This window comes from Lithobates pipiens, unplaced genomic scaffold, assembly GCF_037356315.1.
Source record: "Lithobates pipiens isolate NorthernLeopardFrog02 unplaced genomic scaffold, aLitPip1_a1.2 Scaffold_28, whole genome shotgun sequence".
In the NCBI taxonomy this organism is placed as follows: Eukaryota; Metazoa; Chordata; class Amphibia; order Anura; family Ranidae; genus Lithobates; species Lithobates pipiens.
Window position 1 is genome coordinate 80,121,821 of NW_027507789.1, and position 15,554 is coordinate 80,137,374.

General features: G+C 45.6%; 1 long non-coding RNA gene and 1 pseudogene across 1 annotated transcript; one reads left to right on the forward strand and one right to left on the reverse strand.

Moving 5' to 3' along the window:
- Nucleotides 1-6,249: 6,249 nt before the first annotated feature.
- Nucleotides 6,250-12,385, reverse strand: LOC143934865 (uncharacterized). The gene is made up of 2 exons (XR_013263395.1): nt 11,838-12,385; nt 6,250-6,353 (listed from the first exon to the last, which is right to left on the reverse strand). It is a non-coding gene; the product is annotated as an uncharacterized LOC143934865 (long non-coding RNA).
- Nucleotides 11,442-11,559, forward strand: LOC143936328 (5S ribosomal RNA; annotated as a pseudogene).
- Nucleotides 12,386-15,554: the final 3,169 nt, after the last annotated feature.

A 15,554-nucleotide genomic window follows, 5' to 3' on the forward strand; every position in this document is an offset into this window, starting at 1 on the left:
CTGTTATAGGTAGTGAGGAGTGAAATCAAAAATTTGCACCCTTAGAAATCCTGAAGGCAGTGATTGGATTTCGGGGTGCCGTACGCGGCTAGACTCCCAAAAAGTCCCACATATGTGGTATCCCCGTACTCAGGAGAAGCAGCAGAATATATTTTGGGGTGCAATTCCACATATAACTATGGCTTTTGTGAGCAATATATCATTTAGTGACAACTTTTTGTAAACCTAGCAACCAGGCTTAATTAAAACAGGTCGTCCACGCCAACAAAATATTAAAATAAAGCCTACGGCGCCTGGTATTCCCAGAAGGTCTCCCATCCAGGTACTAACCAGGCCCAAACTGAAAGGGTTAATCCTGTGTCTAGGGTGGTCCCTTCAACCTCTCAGACCTTAGATCCAATGTATTGTATAAATTCAGATATATCTGGAATCAATTCTCGAAGGACAAATAAAACCACACACACACCATGGCGTCCTTCAAGAACTAATTGTATTGGGTTATTACAAAGCGATTGATATAGTAAATTTCACGTCATACAGAATAAGGGTTGTTAATGCAATAATTGGGGCCCAAAGCCCCATATCCTCCCCCACCATGATAGCTTGAGAGTGTGCCAATTCTCAAGAGAGCGCTTAATGGAAGTCAACAAAGGGCTAAAGTTGAGAGCGTACACGTCATGAAAGTTAGCAGGGATTTCCGTACCGAGATATTTGATCGACCGAGATTGCCACTTAATGGAGAAGCGTTGCTGAACAAATTTTAGGTCAGCCGGTGGTAAAGATACATTTAAAGCTTCCGTTTTGTGCAGATTCAGTTTGAAATTACTATAAGCTCCAAACCGATCAAGCTCCTCGAGTATGGCAGGGAGGCTAAGACGGGGTCGAGTAACATACAATAGTAAATCATCTGCGTAGAGAGATAGCTTATGGGGAGCCGAAGGGGTGTCGATCCCATGAATAGAATGATTATTTCTGATGGCTTGAGCCAAATGTTCGACAGTAATCGCAAACAAAAGAGGCGATAGGGGGCACCCCTGTCTGGTGCCGTTCCGGATCCCAAAAGCCTCCGACGTTTCCCCGTTAGCCAGGACCCTGGCAGATGGATTCTTGTAAAGAGCCATAATTTTGGCGAGCATTCGCGGACCCAAACCTATTTGCTGCAGGGAGGCCTGGAGAAACATCCAGTTCACCCGATCGAACGCCTTTTCGGCATCGCAAGGTCCGTTTTGTTAGGTTATTACAGCATTTTGAAAGTTTATAAACTAGCAGCAGACTGTGGCCATCTTAAGTGTGGGCATCTGAAGCCAGACTGTATTTCTTCCTGGATTTCAGCCTTGCAGATCTCGCACATGCTCAATGCTGCACAAGCAGTGTAATAAGTTTCAGGTCAGGTTTCCATGGCAACGGCAGTGTTAGAGGAAGTTGCCACCCATATCTATGCAAACCCCTCCTCCCTCCAGGAACCAGTAAATATACTGCATGTACAAGAAATATTATTCAAGAAACACACACACACACACTATATATATATATATATATATATATATATATATATATATATATATATATATATCGTGTTCTGTACATATACACACACACACATATCTACACTCAGCTGATACTTTTTTCTGTACAGCTTTTCATTTAAAAAGAAAAAAAAAATAATAATAATGTCAGCAACACAATTCATTTATGCATCTAGACGTATTGAAGACGACTTTATGAAGTTCAAACTGTGCATATTAATTTTGAAAAATTGTGCTTGTGTTTTGGTGTTAGGCCCCTTTCACACGGGATGGATCAGTAATGATCCGCCCCGTGATGATCCGCTTGCTCAGCGGGGATCGCTCTGTTGTCCCCGCTGAGCCGGAGGATAACAGGGCGGTCCCAGTACACTGTGCATGGACCGCCCTGTCAGCTCTCCGCTCTCCTCTATGGGGGATCGTCTGTCCGTGTTCATCCGATCCGCTCTGCAGACGGATAGAAAAATAGGATTTTCCTCCGTCTGCAGAATCGGACAATTGCGGAAGTGGACGATATCGGGTGTTTGCGGATGTTCATCCGCCGACTCCCGCTATCCCATAGGAATGCATGCATGTCTGTACTTCATCCGTAAACGGATGGATGAAATACGCACATAATGTCCGCATGTGTGAATGGGGCCTTAGATGGGATGGTGGGAGTATTTAAAAAAACTGCTTATTTACAACTATTTGCACAAACAACTTTCTCTATGTTACATAGATAATCGGGTTAAAAATAAGAAAATATTCCCCCAGCACATCGCATCACCCCCCCCCCGTAAAATCGCATCGCCCCAGCACATTGCATCACAATGCCCCCAGCACATCGAATCGCATCTCCCCCAACACTTCTCATCGCATCGCCCAAAGCACATTGCATCACCCCGACACATCAAATCGCATCAGAAGATCGAATCGTGTCGCCCCCAACAGATTGCATCAAATCGCATCACCCAAGAACATCGCATTGAATCGCCCCAGCACATTGAATCGCATCTCTCCCAGAACATCAAATCGCAACACCCAAGCACATCGCATCGCATCTCCCCCAGAACATCGAATCGCATCACCCCCAGCACATTGCATCACCCTCAACACTTCGAATTGTATCAGTACATCGAATCGCATCACCCCAGCACATCTCATCGCCCCAGCAAATCGAATCGCATCTCCCCATCACATTGCATCTCCCCAGCACATTGCATCACCCCCAGCGCATCGAAATGCCCAAAGCACATGGAATCACATCTCCCCAGAACATCGAATCGCATCTCCCCCAGCACATTGAATCGCCCCCAGCAAATTGCATCGCCCAAAGCACATTGCATCACCCCAACACATCAAATCGCATCAGAACATCGAATCGCGCCGCCCCAAACACATCGCATCGAATCACATCACCCAAGCACATCGCATTGAATCGCCCCAGCACATCGAAACGCATCTCCCCGGAACATCGAATCAGATCACCCCAGCACATTGCATCACCCCAGCAAATCGAATCGCATTGAATCATCGAATTGCATCATCACATCGAATCGCATCGCCCCAGCACATCGCATCGCCCCAGCAAATCGAATCGCATCTCCCCCAGCACATTGCATCTCCCAGCACATCAAATCGCATCAGCACATCAAATCGCTTTGCCCCACCACATAGCATCAAAACGCATTGCCCAAGCAAATCGCATCACCCATCGCATCGAATCGCATCACCCAGGCACATCGCATTGAATCGCCCCAGCACATCGAATTGCATCTCACCCAGAACATTGAATCGCATCACCCCAGCACATTGTATCACCCCCAACACTTCGAATTGCATCAGCACATCGAATCGCATAGCCCCAGCACATCTCATCGCCCCCAGCACATCACATCTCCCCAGCAAATCGATTTGCATCTCCCCCAGCACATTGCATCTCCCCCAGCACATCGAATCGCCCCAGCGCATCAAATCGCCCAAAGCACATTGCATCACCCCCAACACATCGAATCACATCAGCACATCAAATTGCTTTGCCCCACCACATCGCATCGAAACACATCACCCAAGCACATCGCATCGCCCCAGCACATCGAATCGCATCTCCCCAGAACATCGAATCGCATAACCCCCAGCACATTGCATCACCCCAGCACATCGATTCGCCCCCAGCACATCATATTGGCCATAGCACATCGAATCGCATCTCCCCAGCACATCGCATCGCCCAAAGCACATTGCATCACCCCCAAAACATCGAATCGCATCAGCACATCGAATCGCTTCGCCCCAACACATCGAATCCCATCACCCAATCGCATCGCATCTCCCCAGAACATCGACTCTCCCCAAAGCACATTGCATCACCCGCAACATATCGAATCGCATCGCCCACAGCACATCACATCAAATCACATCGCATCGCCCCCAGCATATTACATCACATTGCCCCCAGCACAAAGAATCGCATCTCCCCCAGCACATAGAATCGCATCTCCCCCAGCACATCAAATCGCAACTCCCCCAGCACATTGAATCACCCCCAGCACAATGCATCGCCCAAAGCACATTGCATCGCCCAAAGCACATTGCATCACCCCCAACACATCGAATCGCATCAGCACATCGAATCGCTTCACCCCAACACCTCGAATCCCATTGCCCAATCGCATCACATCTCCCCAGAACATCGAATCGCCCCCAGCATAACACATCGAATCGCATCACCCCAGCACATCGCATCGCCCCCCAGCACTTGGCATCACATCGAATTGCATCTCCCCCAGCACATCGAATCGCATCTCCCCCAGCACATCGAATCACATCTCCCCAGCACATCGAATCACCCCCAGCACATCGCATCTCCCAAAGTACATTGCATCACCCGCAACACATCGAAACGCATCGCCCCCAGCACATCACATCGAATCGCATCGCCCCAGCACATCGCATCGATCCCAGCACATCGCACCACATTGCTCCCAGCACATAGGATCGCATCTCCCCCAGCACATCGAATCGCATCACCCTCAGCACATCGAATTGCATCTCCCCCAGCACATCGAATCACATCTCCCACGAACATCGAATCACCCCCAGCACATCGCATCGCCCAAAGCACATTGCATCACCCCCAACACATCGAATTGCATCAGCACATCGAATCGCTTCACCCCAACACCTAGAATCCCATCGCCCAATCGCATCACATATCCCCAGAACTTCAAATCGCCCCCAGCACATCACATCGCATCGCCCCCAGCACATCGCAGTACATCGCATTACATCGAATCACATCAGCACATCGAATCGCTTCGCCCCAACACATCGAATCCCATCGCCCAATCACATCTCCCCAGAATATCGAATCTCCCCAAAGCCCATTGCATCACCCACAACACCTTACATCAGAGTCCCACTTTATAGCAGAGTATCGCCCCCTTGCATCAGAGTGTGGCAGAGTGCCCCCTTACACATACACTATATTGTCAAAAGTATTGGGACACCTGCCTTTACACACGAACACACACAAACTTTAATGGAATATCAGTCTTCGTCCATAGGGTTCAATATTTAGTTGGCACACTCTTTGCAGTTCTAACAGCTTCAACTATTCTGGGAAGGCTGTCTACAAGTTTTAGGAGTGTGTCTATGGGAATATTTGACCATTCTTCCAATAGTACATTTGTGAGGTCAGGCACTGATGTTGGACGAGAAAGGCCCATCTCTCAGCCTTCACTCTATTTCACCCCAAAGGTATTCTATTGGGTTGAGGTCAGGACTCTGCATTCCAGTCACGTTCCTTCACCCCAAACACACTCATCCATGTCTTTATGGATCTTGCTTTGTGCACTGGTCCAAATCACTTGGTGGAGGGGGGATTATGGTGTGGTGTTGTTTTTCAGGGGTTGGGCTTGGCCCCTAAATTCCAGTGAAGGCAACACTTAAGGTGTCAGCATACCAAGAAATGTTGGACAATTTCATGCTCTCAACTTTTTGGGAAGTTTGAGGAAGGCCCCTTTCTGTTCCAACATGACTGTGCACCAGTGTACAAAGCTTAATCCATAAAAGACATGGATGAGCGAGTTTGGGATGGAGGAGCTTTACTGGGCTGGACAGATTCTTGACCTCAACCCAATAGAACACCTTTGGGATGAATTAGAGCAGAGAATCCCGAGCCAAGCCTACTTGTCCACATCAGTGCCTGACTTCACAAATGCTCTTCCTGGAAGAATGGTCAAACATTCCCAAAGACACACCTAAACCTTGTGGTCAGCCTGCCCAGAAGAATTGAAGCTGTTGTAGCTGCAAAAGGGTGGGCCAACTCAATAGTGAATCCTCATTGACCACCAAGGGGAGACGTTCTGCCCATCACTGAGCACCAAGGGGAGACGTGCTGCCCATCATTGACCACCAAGGGGAGACGTGCTGCCCATCATTGACCACCAAGGGGAGACATGCTGCCCATCATTGACCACCAAGGGGAGACATGCTGCCCATCATTGACCACCAAGGGGAGACATGCTGCCCATTGACCACCAAGGGGAGACATGCTGCCCATTGACCACCAATGGGATGAACGTGCCCTGGAGTTAAAGGCTAAATGCATCTTTAAAGAAAAATAAATGTATAAAATGAAAAAAAAATGTGTACCCTTCACTTACTTTAGATCAAACAGCAGCCCAGCCATACTGGATCATTCCAGTCAGAAGGAAGAAAGAAATGACTGCAGATCCAGAACTTCCGATTGCCTTTTATATTGTTTCACAAAGATAACACCAAAGACACCAAACTATGGTCATGTGGACGCATTTCACACATACATCTTGTGCTCATTCCAGTCATCTGCAACGAGATATTGGTAACATTAAAAAACACAAGGAGGATGATATGGGGCTTTGGGCCCCAATTATTGCATTAACAACCTTTAAAACACACTGCACTCAATTGTAATATTGACAAGCTAGGCATTTTAAAACAATAAAATGCTTTCCTGGCTTCTAAAAAAATAAAGCATTCAGCAGTAAAAATATACATCATTTTCACATTAAACAATATGGTTCTAATGCTAACTAATAACCGTACTAAAGCCTAACAAAAAAATAAAAATAAATCAATTATGTGCATTGTGTCTGAATACTCCTCTGTTGGGACCACAAAGAGCTGGAAACCAACGGGAAATCAATCGCAATGCATTCTATGCTGCGCCAGGCTGGGCATGAATCAGCAGCAAAGGGCAAATTAATGGCATTGTATACAAACAATGCTACCATGGGCTTGGGAGGGGGTCCTGTCGAAAGCCTAGCTGCAACAAATGGGCAGCAAGAAATCTATGTGCATTGCATCTGAACACTGCTCTGTTGGGACCACAGAGAGCCTGAAAGGGGAAATCAGGCGCAATACATTCTATGCTGCGCCAGACTGGGTATGAATCCAGAGCAAAGGGCGAATTAATGGCATTGTATAAAACCAATGCTACAGTGGGCTTGATTGTGCAACACATCATTTGCATTTCATATAACTGGCTCCCCTAGAGCAGCCAATCACTATCTGCATTGCTTATGAATGCTGCTTTGTTGGGACCACAAAAAGCATATGCGCAAGGTGAAATCATTTGCAATGCATTCTACACTGCTCCAAGTTGGGCATATAAATGAGTAGTGGAGGGGAAATAATGGCATTGTAAACAAACAATGCTTCAGTGGGCTTGATTGCACAACACATCATTTGAATTTCATATAAACCAAAGGCCGGCTCTAGTAGAGCAGCCATTTACTATTTACATTGCCTATGAAATCTGCTCTGTTGGGACCACAGAGCATATGCGCAAGGGGAAATCACTGGCAATGCATTCTACACTGCTCCAAGGTGGGCATACTAATGAGCAGCAAACGGGTAGTTAACAGCATTATATACAAACAATGCTACAGTGGGCTTGGGAGGGGGTCCTGTCTAAATCCCGCTCTAGCAAACGGGCAGCAAGTGATATCTATGTGCATTGTGCCTGAACCCTACTCTGTTTTTGCTTGCTACTGGCTACACTATACATGGACATTAATGAATAGTTTTCATTGAAAACTTTCATATGGTTTAAATTATGGACGTTTAAACCTATTTGTGTGGGAATGGCATGTGTCATACCTTTTCCCCTATGGGGAGAAGACATCTTGACCCAGTCCCTAAAGTCTGAACCAAGAATAGGGCACGTTGATTTTGGCCTGGCCAAAGTTTGTTGGCTGTAGTATGGTGCCCTCATACTCTAACCAAGAAAAGCTAAAGCCCCGTACACACGAGAGGACTTATGTCCGACAGACTTCCGAAGGAGTTCTGTCGGAGTTCTGCTGGAATTCCGACGGAGTTCTGACAGACTTTTCGGCTGAGCGGACTTGGCCACACACGATCACACTAAACTCCGACGGATTCGAACGTGATGACGTACGACTCGGCTCGAATAAGGAAGTTCATAGCCAGTAGCCAATAGCTGCCCTAGCGTCGGTTTTAGTCCGTCGGAGTAGCATACACACGAGCGGATTTTTCGAAGGGGACCGGGTCCGGCGCAGTTCCTTTGGAAAAATTTGAAGCATGTTCCATATTCTAAAGTCCTTCGGACTTTGGCGAGTCAAAAGTCCGTTGCAGCCCACACACGATCGGATAGTCTGACGGACTCAGTCCTTCGGACTTTGGATGTTGAAAAGTCCGCTCGTGTGTACGCGGCATAAGAACCATTCCAAGATCAAAACACCGAATTCCCAGGAAGAAAGGATGAATAGTTAGAATAGGATCTGCCATTCACTTCATAGGCCATAACCAAACATTTGGACTGCCTGCCATGTTGCCCTAGAAGCAGTTGGAAGAGAGACTGAATCAGATCTAGCCCGGCCTTCTCAGAGGAATGAGCACTCTTCCGCAAGTCCAGCACGAACTGAGATTGACCCAGTCCCTCAGCCTTCTACTTCAGAACAACCTAGCAACCAGACTAGAGGCTTAATTATAGCTTACAATTGAAATGTAAGATGGTCTTCCAACAGCCGCCCTTTACTTCCAGAGAGCGGGGGCTCTCTGTAGACTTTCCCAAGAGGGATCAGATTGAAATCCCTGCTCTCTTTCTTATTCCTAACTCCATCCAGCAATATTTTTGGATCCACAAAATTCAGTGGGTAAACCCAAGCAATGAGTTCTGATTAAAGCTCATAACTCAGGCAGTTGATTGAGCTATATACTTTTTCATTCCTAACGCAGTCAAGCAATATTTTTGGGTCCACAAAATTCAGTGATGAACCCAAGCAATGAGTTATGATTAAAGCTCATAACTCTGACACTGCTTCTATAGCATGTTAGACAATTTATTTTATCATCCTTAACCACTTAAGGACCGCCGCATGGCAATGTACATCGGTGCAATGGCACCGACAGGCACAAGGGCAGCACAGTGGTGTAGTGTTTAGCACTCTCACCTAGCAGTAAGAAGGGTCACTGGTTCAAATCCCAACCACAACACTACCTGCCTGGAGTTTGCATGTTCTCCCTGTGCCTACGTGGGTTTCCTCCGGGTACTCCAGTTTCCTCCCACAATCCAAAGACATGCAGGTAGGTTAATTGGCCTCTGTTCAAAATTGGCCCTGGTATATGCATAGGGACCTTGGATTGTGGGCTCCTTGAGGGTAGGGACCAATGTGAGTGTGCAATGTACAGGAATAGGGACAATTGTAGACACTCACTCAGATTGAACTGGATGGACTGGTGTCTTTTTTTTAACCTAACTAACTATGAAACTATGAAAGCACATACATGTACATGCTCGCCTTCCAGCGGGTGGGGGGTCTGATGGAACCCCCCTCCCGCTGGATGCGGCGGTCCGTTTCGCTTCAGGAGCGATCCGGGATGAGGGGATGGCCGTTGGTTTCTGGCCATCCCCTCTCGATCACTCCTGGCGAATGAGAAGCTTCCCCCGCTGTGTATAGTAAACACAGGCAGGGATGTCATTCTCCTCGGGGCGGTCTTATTGACCGGACTACGAGGAGAACAGTGAAAGTAAGTGTGCACCAACACTACACTGACATGTAGGTACACAACCCCCCCCCCCCCCCGATCGCCCCTCCCAGTCACAGTGTCACTGATTGCAGTGATCATTTATTTATTGATCACTGCATTTAGTGTCAGTTGTGACAGTAAATACTGTCAGGGCAGTTAATGTTAGGTCCAGGGTAGCCCCCTACCCCCCCAATAAAGGTTTAACCCCCTGATTGCCCCTAGAGTTAACCCTTTCACCCCCTTTTGCCAGTGTCACTAAGCGATCGTTTTTCTGATCGCTCCATTAGTGTCACTGGTGCCGCTAAGTAGCTAGTTATTTTTTTTAGGTTACAAAAGAAATTAGAAATCTGCGCTTAGTAAAATAAAATAAAATAAAATGATATAGAAACAGCAGCTGAACACTATAACCCGGATACTGGGCACACAAAAGCAGAAAAAAGTAAAAGTGCTTCGCTTGGCCTCTTAAATATAAATGTGACTTAATAGGGAAAATGTGTGTGTATGGAAAATGTGAAAAACCTAAATAATGTGAAAAATCATTAGTGAAAAATTCTTTGAAAACCCAAATTTCCAATGAAGTCAAAAGAAATGAATCTGTAACTCAAATGTCCATTAAAGTGAAAAACCAAATAATCATAAAAAATAATGTGACACAATATAAAGTCCCATGTGAAATATAAGACAAAAAATGATGATTGATCTTGTATGTTCAAAACAACAATAATAATGCTTGACCACGTGGACCCTTCACCTCTGTAAACCAATAATGAATGGAGGCTTACCAGATCTCCAGTGACCCCCTGTTAAGGGAGGTCAGTCTGCGCAGATACGATCACATAGACGTTTCGATAAGGAAGCCGAAAGCCGACCCAATCGTTTCGGTGCAAGAAGCCGGGAAACGACCCAATCCTTCGGATATCACGTAGTCTCCAAATACGCTCGGATCCTCTCTTAGGCCTCAAAACGTCATATCACTGGTGCTGCTCCTGGATAATGCTAATGCACCTGGGGTGATTAGGGTGTGCCCAGGCACGCTGCGTGCCTGGGCACACCCTAATCACCCCAGGTGCATTCATTATTGGTTTACAGAGGTGAAGGGTCCACGTGGTCAAGCATTATTATTGTTGTTTTGAACATACAAGATCAATCATCATTTTTTGTCTTATATTTCACATGGGACTTTATATTGTGTCACATTATTTTTTATGATTATTTGGTTTTTCACTTTAATGGACATTTGAGTTACAGATTCATTTCTTTTGACTTCATTGGACATTTGGGTTTTCAAAGTATTTTTCACTAATGATTTTTCACATTATTTAGGTTTTTCACATTTTCCATACACACACATTTTTCCTATTAAGTCACATTAATACACATTTATATTTAAGAGGCCAAGCACTGCACTTTTATTTTTTTTAGGTTCACCGCCAGGTTTTTATAGAGCTAGGTACCCCGATATACTGCCCAATAATGGTTTACGCTGCACTTAGGTCTAGGGACATTCAGGGTGACATGGTTAGCACCTGGATGGGAAACCGCCAGGGAATACCAGGTGCCGTATTCTTTTTTTTAATATGTTGTTGGCGTCGATGACCTGTTTTATTTTTCTGCTTGTTTGCCGAGGTGACCATCTTGGCATTTGTCAAGAGGGTTGAGAGTGGCCAGAAAGATCGCCTACGACCAAATCAGCCTGAATTTGCCAGATCTCATTTGATTTTGGATGCTAAGCAGGGTCGGGCCTGTTTAGTACCTGGGTGGGATTCCGCCTGGGAATTCCAGGTGCCGTAGACTTTTTCTTAATATGTTGTTGGCGTCGACGACCTTTTTTATTTTGCTGGTTGTTTGCCAAGGTGAATATGTTGACGTTTGTCAAGAGGGTTGAGAGTGGCCAGAAAGATCGCTTACTGTACATCACCCTGAATGCGCCCGATCTCATCTGATCTCGGATGCTAAGCAGGGTCGAACCTGGTTAGTACCTGGATAGTACACCGCATGGGAATACCAGGAGCTGTAGGCTTTTTTTTAATATGTTGTTGATGTCGACAACCTCTTTTATTTTTCTGCTTTTTTGCCGAGGTGACCATCTTGGTGTTTTTCAAGAGGGTTGAGAGTGGCCAAAAAGATCGCCTACGGCCACATCACCCTGAATGCGCCTGATCTCGTCTGATCTCGGATACTAACCAGGGTCGGGCCTGGTTAGAGCCTGGATGGAAGACCCCCTGGGAATACATTCTAAAATGGTACATTTAGAAAATTTATTTTATCATCATCCATGATTTTTATGTAGGTACCCACCATCTGCTAATGCTGCAGAAGCAGAAAAGGGATTCTGTCTTGCTTGGAGTGTGCCTGGCTTCCCATCTTGCTTTGAGAGATCATAGCTTCCCATCTTGCTTGAAGATTTCATGGCTTATCAAACAGTCATGAAAAAGAGAAAATTTACAATGGCATTATGCTTACTTATCCAGAGATAATGAAATCTGAGGTTTGGGTTAAAAATACAAAATCGAAACCATGGCACGATATACATTTTTTTTACTGTTAACCTAAAATGCTTACTTCATGGTTAAACCTGGCTTAACCCATTCATGACTAAGCCTATTTTTGGCATTTGGTGTTTACAAGTTAAAATCCATATTTTTTGCTAGAAAATTACTTGGAACCCCCAAACATTATATATATATATTTTTTTTAACAGAGACTCTAGAGAATAAAACGGCGATTGTTGCAATATTTTATGTCACACGGTATTTGCTCAGCGGTGTTTTAAATGCAACTTTTTGGGAAAAGGGACACTTTCATGAATAAAAAAAAAAAAAACAGTAAAATTATCCCATTTTTTTTTTTTTGCATAATGTGAAAGATAATGTTACGCCGAGTAAATAGATACCAAACATGCCACACTTTATAATTGCACGCACTTGTGGATTGACGACAAAGTACGGTACCTAAAAATCTCAATAGGCGACGCTTTAAACATTTTTTTACGGTTACCAGGTTAGAGTTTCAGAGGAGGTCTAGTGCTAGAATTAGTGCATCAGCGCTGAAAGCTGAAAATTGGTCTGGGCAGGAGGGGGGTTTAAGTGCCCAGTAAGCAAGTGGTTAAAGTGGTGCTCCGGCCAAAATTACACTTTTTAAATAAAAATACCCCTATAATACACAAGCTTAATGTATTCAGTAAAGTTGGTCTGTAAACTAAGGTCTGTTTTGTTAGGTTATTACAGCATTTTGAAAGTTTATAAACTAGCAGCAGACTGTGACCATCTGAAGTGTGGGCATCTGAAGCCAGACTGTATTTCTTCCTGGATTTCAGCCTTGCAGATCTCGCACATGCTCAATGCTGCACAAGCAGTGTAATAAGTTTCAGGTCAGGTTTCCATGGCAACGGCAGTGTTAGAGGAAGTTGCCACCCATATCTATGCAAACCCCTCTTCCCTCCAGGAACCAGTAAATATACTGCATGTACAAGGAATATTATTCAAGAAACACACACACACACACACTATATCAGAGCGATCCCCGCAGAGCAAGCGGATCATCACGGGGCGGATCATTACTGATCCATCCCGTGTGAAAGGGGCCTAACACCAAAACACAAGCACCATTTTTCAAAATTAATATGCACAGTTTGAACTTCATAAAGTCATCTTCAATACGTCTAGATGCATAAATGAATTGTGTTGCTGAGATTATTATTTTTTTAATTATTTTTTTTTTCTTTTTAAATGAAAAGCTGTACAGAAAAAAGTATCAGCTGAGTGTAGATATGTGTGTGTATATATGTACAGAACATGATATATATATAGTGTGTGTGTGTGTTTCTTGAATAATATTCCTTGTACATGCAGTATATTTACTGGTTCCTGGAGGGAGGAGGGGTTTGCATAGATATGTGTGTCAACTTCCTCTAACACTGCCGTTGCCATGGAAACCTGACCTGAAACTTATTACACTGCTTGTGCAGCATTGAGCATGTGCGAGATCTGCAAGGCTGAAATCCAGGAAGAAATACAGTCTGGCTTCAGATGCCCACACTTCAGATGGTCACAGTCTGCTGCTAGTTTATAAACTTTCAAAATGCTGTAATAACCTAACAAAACGGACCTTAGTTTACAGACCAACTTTACTGAATACATTAAGCTTGTGTATTATAGGGGTATTTTTATTTAAAAGTGTAATTTTGGCCTGAGCACCACTTTAACCACTTGCTTACTGGGCACTTAAACCCCCCTCCTGCCCAGACCAATTTTCAGCTTTCAGCGCTGATGCACTTTGAATGACAATTGCGCGGTCATACAACACGGTACCCAAATGAAATTTTTATAATTTTTTTCCCACAAATAGAGCTTTCTTTTGGTGGTATTTAATTACAGCTGGGAGTTTTATTTTTTACTAAACAAACCAAAAAAAGATGCAAAAAAAAAAAAAATCATGTTTAATAGTTTGTTATAAAATTTTGCAAACAGGTAATTTTTCTCCTTCATTGAAGTGCACTGATGAGGCGGCACTGGTGGGCACTGATAGGCTGCACTGGTGGGCACTGATAGGCATAGTTAAGGCGGCACTAATAGGCACAGATAAAGTGGCACCGATAGGCACAGATAAGGCAGTACTGATGGGCACAGATAAGGTGGCACTGATGGGCAAAGATGTCACAGATCTGTGGCACTAATAGGTACCACTGATATATGGGACTGATGGGCACTGATAAGTGGCACTGATAGGTGGCACTGATGGGCGACACTGATGGGCACGGATATGTGGCACTGAAGTGCAGCACCGTTGTTGAGGCAGATTGTGGGCACTGATGGGTGGCACTGTGGGCACTGATGTGTGGCACTGTGGGCACTACTGGGTGGCACTATGGGCACTGCTGGGTGGCACTATGGGCACTGATGGGGGGCACTTTTTTATTACAGAGGTGGCACTGGCAGGGGGCAGGTGGGTACTGGTAAGCTGGCCGTGATCGGGACTGATGTCCCGATCGCGGCCGCCGGTGATCGGCTCTTTTTTTTCTCCTCGCGCTGTCAGCGCGAGGAGGAAAGATAGCCGATTACCGGCCTCGTTGTATCACATGATCAGCTGTCATTGGCTGACAGCTGATCACGTGGTAAGAGGTCGGGATCGACCCCTTGCTCGGATCCGTGATCAGACGAGTCTCGTAGACTCGCCGATCACAGAGCGCGCCACGCGTGCCCCTCAGGGGGCGCGCAGGCCGCTCGTGCACGGGACGACGTCAATAGACATCGTCCCGGCAAAGGAGGTCCGCGCTGTTGCCGTCATTTGGCTATAGCGCGGGTCTCTACTGGTTAAACTGAGCCGCAGATCTAAACCATTCTGCAGAAACTCCAAAACTACTGAGGTGGACGGAGTGGTGGGGTCACACTGCTTACTTTCTGCAAATGTTTTAAATGTATTCCATATTTTAGAATAGATAAAGTTCGTGGAAGGTTTCCTAGCCTTTAGGAGAGTAGAAATCACCACCACTGAGAATCCTAATGAAATTCTGCCGCTCAAGATCCAAAGATGTAGATTCAGTTTGTGAGGAGCTGGGTGCACCAATTTCCCCTGTGAGAGAAGCTGCGGGAACACTGGGATCTTGACCGGCGGGGACTACGCTGAGGTTCACTGCCCAAGGGAACCACGGCCTTTTCGGCCAGTACGGCAGAATAGCTATCACTCTGACTGGCTCCATCGATAATCTGATTAAAAACTTTGCGATCAAGGGTCTGGGGGGAAACGCATATGCGGTCTCGCATCGCCACGGACTCGAGAGGGCATCTACTGCTTCTGCACGGGGATGAGGCAGACGGGATGGAAATCTCGGCAGCTTCACATTCATTGGAGAAGCAAAGAGATCTATTTCTAGTGGCTTCTGCAGACTCATGATCCAACTAAACTCTGATGGGTGCACTGCCCACTCGTTGCTGTCTGGAAAACAACGTGATAGGCGATCCGCCTGCTGATTCAAACGGCCCGGAAGGTAAACTGCCTTTAAATCCAACAAATTTC